The sequence below is a fragment of the Pseudophryne corroboree genome, chromosome 11 (genome assembly GCF_028390025.1).
Source record: "Pseudophryne corroboree isolate aPseCor3 chromosome 11, aPseCor3.hap2, whole genome shotgun sequence".
In the NCBI taxonomy this organism is placed as follows: Eukaryota; Metazoa; Chordata; class Amphibia; order Anura; family Myobatrachidae; genus Pseudophryne; species Pseudophryne corroboree.
Genome location: NC_086454.1, coordinates 32775554 through 32796854, shown reverse-complemented (window position 1 = coordinate 32796854; position 21301 = coordinate 32775554). Strand labels below are relative to the sequence as shown.

At 47.1% G+C, this 21301-nt stretch overlaps 1 protein-coding gene across 5 annotated transcripts in view; it reads right to left on the bottom strand.

Moving 5' to 3' along the window:
- Positions 1–21301, bottom strand: part of SBF2 (SET binding factor 2) — a 585530-nt gene that overhangs the window by 423540 nt on the left and 140689 nt on the right. The window lies entirely within an intron of this gene.

The window sequence follows — 21301 nt, the reverse complement described above, 5'->3', positions numbered from 1 at the left end:
TGATATCAGTGAGGACACACATGATTGCAGCACGCAGTGCACGGGTTGCAGGCTGCGTCAGCAGTAAGGTGCACGTCTCATACGCTTATTTATAGGAAATAAACAGAGTCCAGTATTTATTCACCTTTCCTGTCAGACCCTGAATCTCCCCCCTAAGACGTGATTGTAGGACTATTTAAAGGAGAAAGATGTGGAATTGTCTCGTCCTTGGCCGCTGACTGATGACTGTCTTCCGAACAGGCCATACATTTCCATACTTTTCTGCATTTTTAACAGCAAAGATATGTGCTTCCCGGAAACAGAGGCTGCATTCCAGATTACACCAGGGACCGGATTAAACAAAGGCACAAACTGAGAAGTCAATGGCTGGAGAGAATGTGAAGGCTATCAGTGGGCCAGACACAGGTCACATTCCGCGAACCCTGCCTCCTCCAATTCATCCGAGGCACAAGCTTGGCCTGGCGCTACACATAAGGGATAGGACCATGACTGGTCCTCCTCAGGAATTGTCCCTGATAAGCCGTGCACAAACAAGTGTCTGTGGGAGTCTGCTTTGTTTTGTGACACACATTATTGCTTATTAGTACGATTTCCTCATGCGCCCAATTTATGGTCTTCCTTCCGGATTTATACACTACCAGCAAAGGAAAATCGGAAAAACAGCGTACGATTTATTGGCTGCCGTGATTGCCACTAATATAAAATACAATATGGAAACGCTGTAGCTATAATAAATGATCAGAAGTAATACGGGCATCATTTCTGTGCAAATGTCCTAGCAGGTACAGGTAATCTGTGCAAAATAACAGAGGACCATAGAAACCAATTATATTTTACACAACATTAATGATTGCGAGCATGGCCAGCGTTCCAGAAAATGGGGCGTATTCTGAGAGTGGCGAGGACAGTGTCTGCATCTTCTGACAGATTTACTGGCTTCGGCTACGGAGCCGAGACGGGCATTCTGAGTAGCCTTAGCCTCACTCAGATGGACGATGATGTAACCGATGGCAGTTATGGTGATCCAAAGCAGTTTTTGGACACAACAGCGGATCTGCAATGCCACCAGTGGGTCTCTGTCCTCAGACATCTTCGCTGCTGAGCCTTTAGCATCCAGCTATGAATACGGCCCTATATTTTCAGGGTCTTCTGGGATTTTTCAGCAGACTTAACATCCACAATAATAGCTCACATTTCCAGTGGACTTGTCATCTCGCACAGCTGAGACGCCACTTTTGACCAAAACAGTTTTCAGCCTGTGGTCTCTAATAGTAAAAGAAAATATAACCAAGGTTCTATTCTTGGAACTTTCCTTTTGTCCCTCTATGCGTTCTCTTTAGGGAAGCTCAGCAGCTTTTTTGACCTCCAATATCATCTCTATGTTGATGATGCTCAGATCCACCTTTCCTCCCCTGACCTCTCCGCCGCTCTCCTCACTCGTATCTCCAACTGTCTCTCTATTATCTCTTCCTGGATGTTCCAGCGCTTTCTTACACTTAACATGTCTAAGACTGAGCTGATCATCTTCCCTCCCACAAGTTCATTATCTATTGATGGTACAGCTATCTCCTCCAGCCACCAAGCGCCAAGTCTTGGGAGTACTCAAACCACACATTCAGTGCCTCTCACAGTCCTGTTGTTTCAATCTCAGAAACATCTCCAGGATCAGACCCTCTCACCCTGGATGCTACTAAGACCCTCATCCACTCACTGGTCATCTCCAGACTAGACTACTATAATCTTCTCCTATCTGGCCTCCCTGACTACCTCTCTCCACTCCAATTTATCCGCACTGCTTTAGCCCGGCTCATCTTCCTCTCCAAATGTACTACAGCTGCCTCTCCTCTCCTAGAAGCCGTTCACTTGCTCCCCTTACTCTTCAGAACCCAAATCAACCTCCTTACACTGACTCAAAGCCCTCAACCATTCATCTGCCATTTACATCTCTGACCTCATCTCCCTTTACACTCCCTCCCGTCCGCTTCGCTCCACAAGTACACGCCGTCTCTCCCACCTACTGATTACTTCCTCCCATTCCCTCCTCCGAGATTTTACATGTGCGGCTCCCTATCTCTGGAATTCTCTACCTCTCCCCATCAGACTGTCCACCTCTCTACAAAACTTTAAACGGGCTCTCAAGACCCACTTCTTCATTAAACCCAGCCATCTCTCATCCTAAACCTCCACACTAACTTCTACCCCATCTGTATCACCCCTGTCTGTCTGCCCCTCCTCTTTAGAATGTGAGCTCACATATAAAGACTAATAATGTCTCCATTCATGATAAACCAATAGGCCTCCATTTGGCTGCGGACAGAAGATGGAGGCCTCACTCTGCATTTAGGCGAGAACATTCCTGGGCTACATATCTACGAGATGAAGTAACCACACATGACCCGTCGTTAGGTCCTGGTGGACCAGCCACACTTTCAAGCGAACATTACCAAACTGTTCTACTTTTAGGCGTGACAGGGAGATATGATATGACCAGAAATATTTGGAGTGAAGCACAGCATTGTCTCACCTCTCATGAGAAACAAATGCACTTCATAATGCGGATCTGAACTTTCAGAAATACACAACTATTAAATAAAAAACATTCACATCTGGAGGAACAAGAGGCTAAAAAAAGAAAGCAATGAAAATCTATTGCCAAATGGGATCTGCCAATTGTGTAATTTATCACAAGGGGTCTAACTAAAAACAGAACGGGTTGAGTCATCCAGGCTGAACTTCAGACCAAACCCCCACACTAACAACAAAGTATGACCAAGCTAAATTTATACACCAGCTACAAAGTCACAGCTGGGACCCAAACCTGATCATGACCTAAAGTAAGCACCCGTTGGGCCTCCATCAACTGTAAGCTCTTCAATTCAAAACAGAAAAGTGACATCACTGAGGAATGAGGCAAGTTCCCTGTGCCTCAGAGGGGTAATCTAGTGAATAGGTAGGCTGCATTGGCTTCACAAAACAGCTGTCTCCATTATGTACTGGCACGATACAACTCTGATACAACTAGTGGTATGATACAACGCTATGTTCTCTGGCCACAGGATTTATCAGACGTCATTATTCCTAATTTACCCACCAGGGACTTACTAGCATTTATCGAAGTAGAAATGTACAAAGTGTTTGGTTCACTTTAAGCGCGGTGTTCTCCTATGGTAGCGTGCTATATGGGGCCATTTCTATAACTGGGAGATTACGGTGTGAGTGTTACATGATCCGCCAATTTGACCCCACTGAGACACTGGGGGATCTTAAGGAGTCCAAATATTTCCTCCCTCACTATACCAAACTTTCCGTGAACCCCTCATTTCTTTATCATCTGTTGCACCCCACTCACCTGGAACTAATCTCAAGCGATGTTCTGTCAGCCAATTAATATATGGTTGTCTTTCCGTGAAGCCTCTCATTGTGTCCCACAGCAGTACAGGAGGATTCCCCGGTGGACCCAAGACCGGGTACTGGAATTACAGATAGAGCCGCGCTCACCTGAGGCGGCTCCATCGCAAACATGTAGTCCCGGCGTAACTAGGTGATCCGTCCGCCTAGTCAAGCCGGGAGAGCACAGAGACGCTCCCATTCAGAGCGTCTCTGTCCGGGCGTGCGGATGAAGACGCTCTCCATTCAAGTGAACTTGGGGCGTCTCCGTCGAGAGAGCGCTCGCCCGGCCAGACTTGGACGCTCTCAAATATGTCTTAGACACAAAAGTAATGTAAAAGAACACACTAGCAGCTTCTGCTGATTACAAGGATATGCGGCATTCCTATATTGTGTGTGTGACTGCGGCTGTAAACAAAATGCTATGCTACAGTGTTTTCATGGAAAACATTAACGTGGCATTTCAGATGCAGATAGAACCGCAATTACACATAGAATATAGGCATGACATATATCATTTTAATGCCACGACACGGCACTACTTCAAGGGCTATTTAGCGTGACTGCAGCAAGGATGTAAGAGGACACATCTGTATGTGGATATGATAACAATCATGTGAGATAGATAGATAGATAGATAGATAGATAGATAGATAGATAGATAGATAGATAGATAGATAGATAGATAGATAGATAGATAGATAGATAGATTCATAGGACCAACAGTCGTTTGGAATATTTGCATCCCATTATGGGTTATCTTGGGGATGGGATCTAAGTCTATACATGAGATGCATTTATATTTTATATACACCTTATACAAACAGCCTGAAGGTAATGTTATACAATATGTTTGAAACATCAGAAAGTAAAAGGTGTCACTGACTCAGTCACGCTAAAAAAAATTTCCCCTCCGCAGCCGGAATCCCCGGCCACGTATTGACCCTCTTATCGGAGAGCTCTATGCAGCCGGCGTTAGGAAACAGCGCAGCTGGGGCAGACACTCAGCACATGCACTCCTGCACATTAAATGGGCGCCGCAATACAGGAACACCCACAAATCTTTGCTGGGGCTGAGGAGGGTCTGCAGCAAAATCTAGGGCGACCTGGCTCCGGAGATTTGACGAGCCCTGTTGCGTGGGTTTCCCCCGGGTGCTCCAGTTTCCTCCAACACTACAAAAATATACTGGTAGGTTAACTGCGTTCTGACGAACCTTAACCCTAGATATGCGTGTGTGTGTGTATATGACAGTAACATAGGGTGTAAGCTCCATAGGGTCAGGGACTGATGTGAACGGGCAAATATTCTCTGTAAAAGTGCTGCAGAATATGTGTGCACTATATAAAACTACTGGTAATAATAAGATCATAAATCAGAGTCTCAGGATGAAGAGGCTGATTACAGAGTACGATGGAAAAGGAGGCTGTACGTGCGATCAGCTTCCAGCCGCACTGCGCAGCTATTGGTCCGTCATATCGGCCTGTAATCAGTACAAACATGCCGCAGGACTGCTTTCCACTGTCCAGAATCTAGAAAACAATAACACTGACATGTTATCAGGCCACATCAGATGACAGCCGCCATCTGTGCCCATTGCCAGAACTGCATTAACGCAACACAGGATTTATCTTCAACTTCATATTTTCAGATGACAGTGTTGTTTCAGTGTATTAATCCCTACATGTGCCGCGCTCTGTGTAAACACGTCTCTGTGTCGTCCGTTCATCATGTTTGTGTAGCGGTGTCAGGAAACACAAAACATTTGTCACTGTGATACTGAAAATTATCACCGACATCTGCACAAACAGACTTTATGAAAACAGAGAAAATAAGATGTATTGTCATAACTTTATGCCTGTAGTTATAGGCAAATGTTACTCATTACCCAGAGTCCCTCACTCAGACAGATCAGCACAATCATGGGAGCCATTATTACCCAGAATGCCTTGCAGAAGATCAGTCAGAGCCACTGCTCTACATAGCTCACCAGAGGCCAGCATGGGGGATCAGTATGGGGGAACCTGCCCACACTGTATATGCCTTATCTGTTAGCCAGTCATATACTGTATATCTATCAAACACGATATCCAATCAGACGAGAGTCCTGCCACATAAAGAGCAGTTCCCGCCAGACTAATGGTGAGCTGTCCAGTAAACAAGCTCCTTCGGTCTCAAGGGGCCCTTGCAACACTCCGTGGTACCCTGCCTAACAACCACCTCACTGAGCCATTGTGTCTACCCTCTCATCTCCTGTTCAATGCCCAGGCAAACGGGGACAGCAGCAGTGAGACTTATGAGTACTCAGCCTTCTTACTATCCCTTTATTAGGCAGCTATACAGGATACACTAATCTCTTCATGTATATAAGAGCACACCATGGGGGTCACTCAGACCCATTCGCACGCAGCGGTTCTTCACTGCGGTGCGAACGGGTCGGAAATGCGCATGCATGGCGGATGCATTGCGCACGCGCATCATTGCCTGGCGACGGTCATCGCCAGGCAACGATGCCGCCAGCGACAAATGTGATCACAGCGGCGATCGCAAGAAGATGGACAGGCGGGAGGCATTCCGGGGCGGATACTCACAGTTTCCAGCCGCTTTCGGGGAGTGGTAAGAAAAACGCAGGCGTGTCCAGGCGAACGGAGGGCGGATGACTGACGTCAAAGCCGGGACATGCATCGCTGGATCCGTCGCACAGGGTAAGTAGGTGCAGGGCTGGTCTTGTTTTGTGTGAAACTTTTTTTAGCATAGCATGGCTGCACAAGCGATTGCAGCCCTCCTATGCTAAAATACACTCCCCCATAGGCGGAGATTAGTTGATCGCACCAGCAGCAAAAAGTTGCTTGGTGCGATCAACTTGGAATGAGGGCCCATAATCCGTAGCCACCTGAAGTCCACATCTAATTCTGGCCATACACTAGGACAACCAGCACCCGATCCGATTCTGGTCACGATTTCCCTTCAAACCCCCTGAGAGCTCTGGACACACGATATGCATACAATGAAGCATACGATCTATCGAGCAATCCTATGCCTCACAAAAAGCATGTGATCGCCTTGAAAAAATGCCAATCAAATGACGCTGATCGAATGTTCCATCGAACGATGCATCTTATGTGCAATAAAAATGGTACGATGTACATACAATTACAATGGATAATATGGGCTGCACGTATGATAAGAGGATGCAACATTCGACCCGCGGTACCGCTCACTGCATCGTAATCGTACCCAAAACATGCACGATGTGCACACGAAGCATCGGACGATGCGGCAAAATCACACACGATAGCGTCCCAGTGTACGGCCAGCTTAAGGCCATATACGGTTATAAAACCTTCTCGTGGCATTGCAACTCACAGTGCAAACAGAATACAGAAATGTCACAGAAGATTCATTTCCACGTTGTGAATACGCAGTGAGTGTTGCTCACCATTATTTATATGACAAACTGCTGCGGTTTTCTATTTAGAACCTTGTGTGGATACCAAGTATCAGGATCGCTATATTAATAGAATTTACAAGTAATTATTGGAATTTTGGCGTTGGTGTTTCTGAACAATTGTTCAGGGAGTTTGGAAAATGCCTCCGCAGAGACTGTGTTCTAAGCAAGTCTCTATGCAGAGAATGTGTGCTGAGAATTAGGACAACATAATGGTGTTTAAACATTGTGTATTTACATGGAATAAAAAAAGTTGTTACATATTTATCTACATTTAGTGTTTGAAGCGTTGTCCCTCTCTGGCCTCCCACAGCTGCAGCGGAGACCAGAGACAGCGCTCACGGCGGAGGGACTTTCCGAACCCCCTGTACGTAATTATGTCCTGCCTTTCCTTTTTCTCACTTCCACCACTTATTTCGTCCTCCCTTTCTGCACTAATGCCCAGGGTATAAGTTTTATAAGTGGCAACTGAGATATTGGACCATTAGTATTTACATTTGTACCGATATTGAGGAGCCCATTTATCCAATATTGCCCTATATTTGTTTTATGTATGTAACGATTAGGTGCGTCTCATTTTATAACGTTTCCGAAGGTTATTCATTGACCTCTAGTGTGCCCCAGAGAGAAGTACTTTATTTCTTTTATTTTCCTTTGTAGTCGCAATATACTTCTGGGCACACCTACCTGTATATATCATTACATTATCTATAGAGTATTAATGGAACCTACAAGTCCTGTGCTGGGGGCAAAACTCCCCTTTTTTCTTTCCCAGGTACATTTATGTGTTAAGATTCATCAGTAATCTAAATATTAAATAAGGAAGAGTTGGAATTGTTAATCAGGAATAAGGGTAGTGATTGGTGCGGTAGGTCCTGTAGGCTGGCCGTGCCCTTGTTTCAAAGAGTGAAGGGTCAGCATTACCTAAAGCTGGGTACACACTGGCAGATATATCTGCAGTTCAATCAATCTGCAGATATATCTGCAGATGGTGGTTGTTCATACACACAGAAAGATGCGCCAATTAATCTTAAAGATATATCTGCTGTTAAATCTATCTGCAGCTATATACGCAGATGGGGATTGTTCATACACACTGAAAGATGCACTAATATATCTGCAGATATATTGGTCATCTGCAGTGTTGCACAGCAGATGCAATATATCTGTGAAATACGTCTTTCACAGACATATTGCTTGTACACACCTGCAGATCAGCAAAAGATATATTGGACAACCAACTGATTGGCCAATATATCTGCCAGTGTGTACCCAGCATAACCGTATATTTGGGTCAGGTTCCGATCTTGAAATTGGTAATTGTCCTGATGACTTTTTGCAATATGTAAATTCTTCACATATTAGTGTTCATTTGTATTTCTTTATTAGTTCCCACTTTTTTTTATCCTATATAATAAAAGGTTAACGCTGCACCTCACCTCTATGGGGGGGAATTCTAGTGTTTTGCGCACCGGCAGCCACTAGATCAGTGATTTTCAACCTTTTTAAACTCGTGGCACACTAATCAAGATTTTAAAATTGCCGAGGCACACCATCAGTTTTTTTAATCAAATATCTGCCCCTCATATTTCCACACACCTGCCCCCCCTTAGTAATTCCACACACCTGCCCCCCCTTAGTAATTAGACACACCTGCCCCCCCCTTAGTAATTCCACACACCAGCTCCTCCCCTTAGTAATTCCACACACCAGCTCCCCCCCTTAGTAATTCCACACACCAGCTCCCCCCCTTAGTAATTCCACACACCAGCTCCCCCCCTTAGTAATTCCACACACCAGCTCCCCCCCTTAGTAATTCCACACACCTGCCCCCCCCTTAGTAATTCCACACACCAGCTCCCCCCTTAGTAATTCCACACACCAGCTCCCCCCCTTAGTAATTCCACACACCAGCTCCCCCCCTTAGTAATTCCACACACCAGCTCCTCCCCTTAGTAATTCCACACACCAGCTCCCCCCCTTAGTAATTCCACACACCTGCCCCCCCTTAGTAATTCCACACACCAGCTCCCCCCCTTAGTAATTCCACACACCAGCTCCCCCCCTTAGTAATTCCACACACCAGCTTCCCCCCTTAGTAATTCCACACACCAGCCCCCCCCCACTTAGTAATTCCACACACCAGCTCCCCCCCTTAGTAATTCCACACACCTGCCCCCCCTTAGTAATTCCACACACCAGCTCCCCCCTTAGTAATTCCACACACCTGCCCCCCCTTAGTAATTCCACACACCAGCTCCCCCCCTTAGTAATTCCACACACCTGCCCCCCCTTAGTAATTCCACACACCAGCTCCCCCCCTTAGTAATTCCACACACATGCCCCCCCTTAGTAATTCCACACACCAGCTCCCCCCCTTAGTAATTCCACACACCAGCTCCCCCCCTTAGTAATTCCACACACCAGCTCCCCTCATAGTAATTCCACACACCAGCTCCCCCCCTTAGTAATTCCACACACCAGCTTCCCCCCTTAGTAATTCCACACACCAGCTCCCCCCCTTAGTAATTCCACACACCAGCTCCCCCCCTTAGTAATTCCACACACCAGCTTCCCCCCTTAGTAATTCCACACACCAGCCCCCCCCCACTTAGTAATTCCACACACCAGCTCCCCCCCTTAGTAATTCCACACACCTGCCCCCCCTTAGTAATTCCACACACCAGCTCCCCCCTTAGTAATTCCACACACCTGCCCCCCCTTAGTAATTCCACACACCAGCTCCCCCCCTTAGTAATTCCACACACCTGCCCCCCCTTAGTAATTCCACACACCAGCTCCCCCCCTTAGTAATTCCACACACATGCCCCCCCTTAGTAATTCCACACACCAGCTCCCCCCCTTAGTAATTCCACACACCAGCTCCCCCCCTTAGTAATTCCACACACCAGCTCCCCTCATAGTAATTCCACACACCAGCTCCCCCCCTTAGTAATTCCACACACCAGCTTCCCCCCTTAGTAATTCCACACACCAGCTCCCCCCCTTAGTAATTCCACACACCAGCTCCCCCCCTTAGTAATTCCACACACCAGCTCCTCCCCTTAGTAATTCCACACACCAGCTCCTCCCCTTAGTAATTCCACACACCAGCTCCCCCCCTTAGTAATTCCACACACCTGCCCCCCTAGTAATTCCACACACCAGCTCCTCCCCTTAGTAATTCCACACACCAGCTCCTCCCCTTAGTAATTCCACACACAAGCTCCCCTCCTTAGTAATTCCACACACCTGTCCCCCCTTAGTAATTCCACACACCAGCTCCCCCCCTTAGTAATTCCACACACCAGCTCCCCCCCTTAGTAATTCCACACACCAGCTCCCCCCCTTAGTAATTCCACACACCAGCTCCCCCCCTTAGTAATTCCACACACCAGCTCCCCCCCTTAGTAATTCCACACACCAGCTCCCCCCCTTAGTAATTCCACACACCAGCTCCCCCCCTTAGTAATTCCACACACCAGCTCCCCCCCTTAGTAATTCCACACACCTGCCCCCCCCACTTAGTAATTCCACACACCAGCTCCCCCCCCCCTTAGTAATTCCACACACAAGCTCCCCCCCTTAGTAATTCCACACACCTGTCCCCCCTTAGTAATTCCACACACCAGCTCCCCCCCTTAGTAATTCCACACACCAGCTCCCACCCTTAGTAATTCCACACACCTGCCCCCCCCACTTAGTAATTCCACACACCAGCTCCCCCCCCTTAGTAATTCCACACACAAGCTCCCCCCCTTAGTAATTCCACACACCTGTCCCCCCTTAGTAATTCCACACACCAGCTCCCACACCAGCTCCCCCCCTTAGTAATTCCACACACCAGCTCCCCCCCTTAGTAATTCCACACACCAGCTCCCCCCCTTAGTAATTCCACACACCTGCCCCCAGCACCCATAATAATTTGTCATGCTTTAATAACTCGATATCAGTGAGGAGCGCCGGGACCTCACCTCACCAGGCAGCACGGAGCAGCAGAGACTGTGTGAGTGGGCGGGCGACATGCGGTGCGTGACCTATGACTCACCATAGGTCACGGGCCGGCTGTCGGAACGAAAATGCAGTGCAGCGCTGGATGTGAACAGCCTGCCGGGCGGATGAGGTGGGGCTGTCTGGCAGGCGGCGGTGGCATGTCTTGCTGGCTGGCGGCAGCGGGTATGTGCGGCCGGTGCAGGCAGCGGTGTCAGGTCTTGCTGGCTGGCGGCAGCGGGTCTGTGCGGCGGGACACCTAGCAACTGGTCGCGGCACACTAGTGTGCCGCAGCACACCAGTTGAAAAAGGCTGCACTAGATGCTGTAAAGTGTTGCTCCGTTGGGGCGTGCACAGCCGCTGGTGCAGACATTAATGTTATGCAGGTCTTCTGTCGTTTTGACGGGCTGGTAACTAATTTTATAATAAAATCATTCCACACCCTTACTGGTTTCTTTACATTTTCTTATTTGTGTCATTGGGGCGTATGCAATTAACTCAGTTTTTTTTTTTCGCCTAGGTAAAAAAACTGATCTTTTTCGCTATTTTTAGGGAGAATGGAGATTCGACCTATGCAACATTTTCGCCTAGGCGAAAAACGTGACAGGGGTGGAAAACACGTGGATCAGCGAATCCACTTGTTTTCCGTCGAAAATGCGGGCCATTTTTTAAGGCATTTTTCGACAATTCCTTTTCACTTTATAAAAGAAGGTGAAACGGCCTTCAAAACTGCTGAAAACGGCCCTAAATGAATACGAGTGGGGCGAATTCATTAGCTCCGAAATGTCATCGGAACTAAATGCATAAGCCCCTTTGTGTGCTACTGTATTGGGGAGGGATATACAGGGGTATCTCTGGGCTGACCTTCGGTGGTGTAGCCCTTGTCCTTACAAGACAGATAAAAGGCATAAGGCAGGATAACACAGGCCCCAATTTCCAGTTAGGCTTCTTACAATTGTATAATCAACAATATGCAGGAACAGTTGTTCAACTTAATAATAAACAGAAAGAAAACATACAGAACAGGGAAAAGGTTACTCGTCTAGAAATTCCAAATCATCACAGGGAACATACATTACATAGTGACGCACATAGTGAGGTCACACCTACAAGTTATTCCTGGAATTGACAGACAGCAGCGTAATAATCAGATTAATCCTGAAATCCATAACAATAGCATTAAACTGGATCTATTGTCTCATGCCTTCTGCACCACAGGCGCTTTCTGGAGAAAATCGCTGCATGAGAGGAGACAGAAAACACCAGCACGGGTGGTCTTCTACGGAATCGGAGACAATGCTCACACCCAGCGACGGACGCTCCATAGGGTGACAGGAGACCCTCCCAATACAACAGGAACCATGTATGAAGGCTCGCCAATTACTTTGAACACTTCGGGTGAAATCTGCAACTGAGCAGCAGGCAGGATATTTAGTTACATGGGCGGCCCTTTAAATGCAACCTGCAAATGCATCACAATGTATTAGGAAGGGTTTAGGAAAAACTTGTGGATTTTCCATGGCGATCTGAAGCTGCTATGGACACTTCATGTATTACTTTGCATCACCTTTTATAAATGTCCCCAACGATGTACAAACTGCAGATGATCAATTAAAAAGCGGCATAAAGTGCACCTGGGGCCAACGTGCTGGGAAGGCAGCTACTACGTGGGAACAACGCCTGTCCGGTCACCGCAAAATTGTCCCATTAGCAAGTTTTGACACATCCCAACGCAATCCACACCACATCCCAGGACAGTTCAGTCTATGGTGGAGATTTACTAAACCTTCTAAAACAGACAAGTGCTCACAGCAACCAATCAGATTCAGTCTATCATTTCTCTGTTGCATTCTGCAAAATAATAGATAGAATCTGATAGGTTGCTATAGGCAACACCACTACTTCTGTTTTAGAAGCTTTAGTAAATCTACCCCTATGACAACTCACGCAATTACAGTGTCCTGTAAACTAAATGATTATTCTGCCTACACACAACTTTAAGTTATTGGTTTGTTCAAACTCTCCTGCAACTTTTACTATGTACATGGTTTAGTTTTCATTGACTTCTAGGCTGATTATATGTGTTCCAAAGTGAAGTATTGTATCTACCAAACCCGGCTATGACCCACCAATGCCTCACATGCACATGGCACTGCCAGTGGTAAGTGCTTGGCAGAAGATCACCTAGAGAGGACCAAACAGAACTCCGCAGCCCGACACTGCGAGGCAGGATTGCTGGTCTGATACGGCCGTACACATACACACGTGGCCACATCTTGCAGCACGCAAGTGATCACTGTCCCTCACATTTACATTATGCCCAAATATCAACTTAAATGCTGATCAGGACTGCCCATAATTTATCATTATCCTTACATGGTGCCACCAAGTGTGCAAAGAGCTGTACAGGGAACAATAAATCAGACAAACAATACAATTCAGACAACGCCTGGGAAATAAATACTTACAGTGACAACCCTAGCCATCTCTCAGCCTAACCCTCTGTGCCACACTTGCCGTCTACCCCATCTGTGTCACCCTTCTGTCTGTCTGCCCCTCCCCTGCAGAATGTAAGCTCTCACGAGCAGGGCCCTCTGTCCTAATGTGCTTTTCCTTCTCTTACTACTATCATCTACTCCATATTCCCTACAACAGCACCTAACCTTTGGTCTCTGCCTCCCTGATGCTTTTTTCAGTGTCATGGCTGCTGATGCAGGAATGTTTATATACCCTGTACTTGTCATGGTCTTCTACTGTAAGTCGCTGTTGTTCTTGTGTGCTCATTTATTTATATACTTTGATAGACGCTGTGGAACCCTTGTGATTTTATATTATATAAAAAAAAAATTGTAGATCGATATATGATAATAATGCTGATGATGATGAAGATGTTGGATGATGAGGATGATGATAATAATAATAATATTGTCAAACAGTCAGCCACGCGGGAATGGTGATCAAGGCTGCAGAGACTGATAAGAGCCTGCAATGTGCCAAACTAACAGCTGATCTCCTCCAGACTCACACGCCATAAATATGATCATCTTGGCATCAAATAGACTGTTGTGTGATCAAGAAATCCCACATGATGAGATGCCAGGGGAACAAATATCAGAGGTTTCCACTATTTAATAGTTACTGCTGAATGTACAGTAAAACAGGCTTTATTGTAAGAGCGATGCTAACTGACAGCTCCATGCTCCAACTTGCAGAACCCGAAATCCACGAATTGGGGGCGGGGACCTTCAACGTACACCCTGGCTGAGTTTCACCGACTGCTGAACATACATTCAACCGTTATCCTAGGAGAAGCAGTAATTGCTAGTGACATAGGCGGGGTATGGGGGTAATCATTATACGGATAGGGGCTGCGGGTGGGGACTGTTAGGGTCAGGATGCTGAAGGGCACGGTTAGGGTTAGGCTGCAGGTGGGGACTGTTAGGGTCAGGATGCTGAAGGGCACGGTTAGGGTTAGGCTGCGGGTGGGGACTGTTAGGGTCAGGATGCTGAAGGGCACGGTTAGGGTTAGGCTGCGGGTGGGGACGGTTAGGGTTACAATACACACCAAAATCTGGCGGTATTTTGACCGTCTGGATGCCGCTCCCGGGATTGTGATTGTCTAGATTGTCACCACCAGGATATTATAGTTAGTGATACGGGGGACTGTATTTACCGGAAAGCTGGGCCATCAGATGACTCCGCAGGAACTGCTCATCACATCACCACCGGGTGTACTTACCAAAACGTTGGTCCATCAGATGATGCAGGAACTGCTCCTCATATCACCACTGGGTGCACTGACCGGAACGCTGGCCCATCAGATGACTTCGCAGGAACTGCTCATCACATCACCATTGGGTGCACTTACCGGAACGCTGGCCAATCAGATGACTTCGCAGGAACTGCTCATCACATCACCACCGGGTGTACTTACCGGAACGCCGGCCAATCAGATGACTCCGCAGGAACTGCTCATCACATCACCACCGAGTGTACTTATCGGAACGCTGGTCCATCAGATGACTCCGCAGGAACTGCTCATCACATCACCACCAGTACCTGAAAGCCACGGGAGATGCCACTGCAACCAGCAAAGTGACCGCTGGGCCACTAGGCGCAGGTTCTTGACATCCTATCATGCCGACATTAACATTGTGTCAACATTCTCATGTTGACATTATGATTATCGACCTAGTATACTACACCCAAAATATTTGCTTAGTTAAACTCAGATACTATGAAAGTATAATAAACCAGGTCTATACAGGCAAATAATGTGCACACGCCCAAAGCAGCCATTAATGCTACACTAACAGACTGTGCACAATCAACTTTTCTGTTTTTAGTTTGGATGTAATAAAAATCCGGGTCACTATCCCACAATCCGCATGTATCACTCTCAATGTTACTTTTTAAAACTCTCTCTGAATGGAGAACTTATGACACAGGCTCTCAGTATTACCCCGTTCAGACTGCCAGCAATAACCTGGGTTACTGCAAGTGAACGCAGACTGATAGAGACCAGCTGAAGTAACCCGAGTTCAACCCTGCTCGCGGTGCAGTGCGAACAGGTAAGCCGGGCCGATGCGACCTGGCACCCGCTTGCGGCGCCTGGAGATTATCATCTCATCTCCAAGCACCGCCTCAGCGGTGACATCATCAACCCAGCAATAAGCTAGGTCGGGCCACTCTGTGGTCAGAAAGGGGTATATGTGAAGTCAGAAAGAAGAGGACGATATCACAATGGAAAAAAAAAAAACTCAGAGGGAAATACCAAAGCCTCTCATATCAAACTACATCATGTGTCATGTGACTGAAGTCACCCAGGTAGTCACATGACACTGAGCAGAATCATTACTTGCAGTCTGAAGAGACCAAGGGAAAAAAAAATCCAAGATTCTTCAGAAAACCTGCCGTATTGATATATATTAAGGGGTGTATTCAATACCTGTCGGATCCTTTCCGACGGAAAAGATCCGTCAGGTCAGTATTCAATTGAGCGGCCAAATCAGACCGTCAGATTTGGCTGCTACCGACAACGGTCACAACTAGAGGCTGGGGAGGCAGACGTCCGGCGGGGAAGCAGGCGCTGGGAAGGCAGAAATCCGGCGGGTGGGTCCTCTACTAACCTGTCCCCGCTCCGGTCCCCATCACATGCAGTGCTGCTGCTGTTTCCTCTCCGGCGGGGAGGCAGACCTCCGGTGGGCGGACCCTCTACTCACCCGTCCCCGCTCCGGTCCCCCGTCACATGCCGTGCTGCTACTGCTGTTTCCTCACCCAGCCGATTCACTAGTCACCCCGTCCCTGCTCCAGTCGCCGTCATGACATGTACCCGCTCCCCCGTCTCATCTCCCCGGTTCCGAAAATGTCAATCCAACTGTTAAAAAAGTCGGATTGACACTGTCGGAACCGGGGCCAAAACCTGTCGGATTTGGCCATGGAACATGTGGATCCGCGGCTAATTCGACAATCCACGTAGTTTCCGACAAGTCGGGGATTCCCGACTTCTCGGAAAAAATGGCACAGCATTGAATAGGTCAGAACCCCTTCCGACCTAAATCGGTCGGAAACTGCCGTCTTTCCGACAAGACGGCAGCTTCTGACACTTATTGAATACACCCCTAAAGCTACAAAACAAACAAAAAAGCTTTCTTTGGCAATATTGCTATAGTATGTGAAATTAAGGCCACGTGTTTTGTAAATGAAAATAGGTTATTAATAATGATTTGATGCAGCTATTCTCCCAACCATCTTTACTTTACCGCGTGACCACTCTCTCCTATTGTATTACATCCGAGGAAACTATATAGTTTCAGCTTGGGAAATGAAGTAGTAACGATTTCCATACACATAGCAATACCATTCCGGCGTCTGTATTGTGATCGCGGGGATCCAGACTGGCGGGATTTTAACCCGCTTCCCCAGACACTACCTGATAACCACTGCAGTATTATTAGATGCAGGGGAGTAGGAGGGGGGGTGACAGGTCATCATACAATCCCCATTGTGTGTGGCCAATCTGAATGACAACCCTTCACTATCGGCCCTCTGATGGAGTACGAGGGATTGTACAGTACATTGCTTGGCAGTGAGTTTCAGCATCGCTTTGTAAGCATACACAATTCCCAGTATAGCAAAGCATGTGAAACCACTGGGACTGGAACTTTTTACATTTAGCGGCCCCATTATACATCCAGTGACAGAGATTTTAGGTCATTTCCGAGGTCACAGCAGACAACAACACTGAGACATGAACTCGGGATCCGCAGCAATACTAAGTCCCTAATGGCCTAGGAGCCGGATATTATTAATTTGTAGTTTTCTCTTGAGAAAACTGAAGCAACGCTGAGAATTTTCAGTAACCGGCATCAATTTTTACAGGGTTATTTCATGCTCAAGTCTTTATTCACAAAAACAGGATCACAGAAACTGAACGGACTTTGGAGGTTTCCAAAAATATTCTCACTTCAAAGTGAACGACTTTGATGAGAAAGCAGAAAATCCCTAAATTCCCACAAAACTAAGACGGGAGAAATCCACACTACAAATAATCCAAGTTCTTAAAACAAAATGTAGAGAGTACAGTATATATTAAGAGACCACAAATGAGACTAACTGGTGAGTTCTAACAACGCTTGTAACACTAGTACTAAGCATGTCCCCTAGATTGTAAGCTCTTAGGAACAGGGCCCTCTACCCTCAGTCTGCAGTGACTCCGACCCTTTCTGATGAAGTCATTGAGTAAGACTGTTATCAGTCACTCTCACACGTAGAATTATCTCGCTGTGATATTCTCCTGTACTATCTGAACCTTTGGCTATTGTACTGTATGAACATATGGTCATGTCATTGTAGTTTTTCCCTGTACGACACCCTGATTATATCTATGATAATAATAATGTATCCAAGTCTCAAAATGGAAACTACCATTGCAAATGATCCCATACATATAGCTTCATTCGGGACCACTGCTACATTCACTTGTGTTTAATGCAAGTATAATGGGCCTAATTCAAGGTTAATTGCAAAAGCAAAATCTTCCTCTAATGGGTAAAACCATGTGCACTGCAGGGGGGGCAGATGTAACATATGCAGAGAGAGTTAGATTTGGGTGGGTTATTTTGTTTCTGTGCAGGGTAAATACTGGCTGCTTTATTTCTACACTGCAATTTAGATCTCAGTTTGAACACACCCCACCCAAATCTAACTCTCTCTGCACATGTTACATCTGCCCCACCTGCAGTGCAGCATGGTTTTGCCCATTAGAGGAAGATTTTTCTTTTGCTATCAACCTTGAATTAGGCCCAATGACCAAATGCCCTCATCTCTTAGTTGGTGTATGGCTACTTCCCACTGGCCCCTTACTATCTGGACCAACCTGCACGGGTAGCGGACAGACGGCTGGAGCCTGGAGACACTGGGATCAATCTAGAACAGCCAGAAAGCAGAATAAAATTTCCTTTAAAAAGAGTAAGGGGTCTATTTACTAAGCTTGGATGGAGATCAAGTCGCTGGTGATAAAGTACCAGCCAATCAGATCCTAACTGCCAATGCACAGGCTGTGTGTGAAAAGTGACAGTTAGGAGCTGATTGGCTGGTACTTTATCTCCAGTGACTATCTCCATCCAAGGCTTAGTAAATAGACCCCTAAGGCCCCTATTCAGTAAGGGACGCAACAGTACAAAAATCACAAATCCAGCTATCTGGAACTTCTGTTCATGTGCAGCGGCCGCAACGTGCGATCAAAGTGCGATTGCATCCCGGATGGATGCAATTGCACTTTGATTGGCATCAGCGGCCATCGGGGACGTCGACGCGACGCTGCAGGTGAGTGGTCCGGCTAACACAGGCACAGCCGGACCGTTTTCGTGGCGGCTGCATGACGAAAATGGGAGGCGGTGCGGGTGCAACTGCAAAATCCCACATCATCAATGCGATCGCAATATGATTGCAATCGCAACGCTGGGCGGGACTTGACATGCAATCATAACGAGCAGCAGATTCTGCTACTACTCACCATGAATAGGGTCCAAAGGGCATAATTCAGACCTGGACGCAGCTCGCAACGGCAGCATCCAGGTGGGCTACGCATGCGCACAGGCTGTTCTGCGCAAACTTACACATTGGGGGGGGGGTCTTGCAGCACTGGTGGGGTGAGGTGTCCCAAATGTGGGCGGGGCGGTACAGTTTTCCAGGGCGGCTGCGTGAGGAGATTAACGCAGATCTGGCTGCGTGTGCAGCGATCTGCGTTCATCTCTGAATAACCCCCTAAGTGCCTTGGGGCCACCACAGCATACAGAGGTCAAAGTAGGACAATCCTTCTTGAGGTCACAGAGGATACACAGATCCCCCTAAACCACCAGGGAAAGGGTAAGTGCATTTTTATATCATTACATCACATACTACATGAAATACAAATACATTTAAAGCACGTTACCAGCCTGTTACAGATTGCGTTATACACCGTCGGCACAGCAGCGGCCTAACAGCGACATTCATTTGAACACATTTTATTATAAATATTTGCGCCGCCTGCGTAACACTGGTCCCAGCGCTGGGACTTTAACCCTTCCAGAGCTAGTCATACTAGGAGCAACTATCCCAGTACCCAGATCTCTGCAACCCACACAGTGCCTGAGGCTCAGCTCTAGGCTCCACCTTCTGCATCCTGGGACTTTGCAGGTAATCGGAATCGGTGCAGCGCAATGGGGATTAACCGGTCATATTGCCACCAGAGCAATACATGTAGTGGGTCATTCCGAGTTGATCGCTCGCTAGCAAATTTTTGCAGCGCTGCGATCAGATAGTCGCCGCCTATGGGGGAGTGTATTTTTGCTTTGTGAGTGTGCGATCGCTTTTGCAGCCGACAGCGCAAAAAGGTTTTTTTGCAGTTTCTGAGTAGCTCTGGACTTACTCAGCAGCTGCGATCACTTCAGTCTTTTTGGTTCTCGGAATTGACGTCAGACACTTGCCCTGCAAACGCTTGGACACGCCTGCGTTTTTCCAAACACTCCCAGAAAACGGTCAGTTGACATCCACAAATGCCCTCTTCCTGTCCATCACCTCGGCTGTGCGAATGGATTCTTCGTTAAATCCGTCGCTCAGCACCGTACGACGCGCCTGCGCAAAGCGGTGCATGCGCAGTTTTGCCGAGATTTAACCTGATCGCAGCGCTGCAAAAAGTTGCTGGCGAGCGATCAACTCGGAATGACCCCCTTAAAACTGGAACCTCAGCGCTGGTTGGTGCATTCAAATATGGTGCCACAGCATAATTAACCCCTTCATTGCCACAGATGCCATCTTGGCCATGTGGGCCGGATCTCCAGCAACCTGGACGTAGTGAGGAAGCCAAGACAACCTCCACTGCCGACCAATGAATGTGAACAAAAATGCAGTTGAATTTGACAAGTGGTTTCGCTGCTTACATCCAATTTTTCTTCTTTTTAACAGAAAAACAAATGATAGCGCTAATGAGGCTGGCTACTACTACAGGGTAAGAGTATAGTAATAATGCAGCTGAAAAAAACACTTTAAAATGAGCATAAACAGTGTAGTATCAGCAGGAATGAAACACTAAGGGGGGAATTCAAACGTTATCGCCCCCGATCTCCCGTCTAAAGTATCACTTATTGCAACACAGAGATGTAATGTATTGCTAAACGTAACCCAACTATACCACACTTCTATTTAGATCAGTCTGCAGCTTGTGCACCAATTTTGGTAGGAAGATCCATTAGCACAGTCATTCCCAACCGCGGTCCTCAAGACACACCAACAGTGCAGGTTTTAGTGATATCCAGGCTGCAGCACAGATGGTTAAATCAAAATAACTGAGGTACTAATTAAGTCACCTGTGTCCAAGCCTGGATATCGCTAAAACCAGGTCTTAGTGTGCCTTGAGGACCGTGGTTGGGAAACACTGCATTAGCACATGGGGGCATAAGGGGGGAATTTAGGGGGTCATTCCGAATTGTTCGCTCGTTGCCGATTTTCGCAACGGAGCGATTAAGGCAAAAATGTGCATGCACATGGTGCGCAAAACTTAGTAGATTTACTCACGTCCGAACGAAGAATTTTCATAGTTGAAGTGATCGGAGTGTGACTGACAGGAAGTGGGTGTTTCTGGGCGGAAACTGACCGTTTTCTGGGAGTGCGCAGAAAAACGCAGGCGTGCCAGCATAAAACGCGGGAGTGTCTGGAGAAACGGGGGAGTGGCTGGCCGAACGCAGGGCGTGTTTGTGACGTCAAACCAGGAACGAAACGGCCTGAGTTGATCGCAATCTGTGAGTAGGTCTGGAGCTACTCAGAAACTGCTAAGAATTTTCTATTCGCAATTCTGCTAATCTTTTGTTTGCACTTCTGCTAAGCCAAGATACACTCCCAGAGGGCGGCGGCCTAGCGTGTGCAATGCTGCTAAAATCTGCTAGCGAGCGAACAACTCGGAATCACCCCCTTAGTGCAAAAAATCAGCGGTAGGT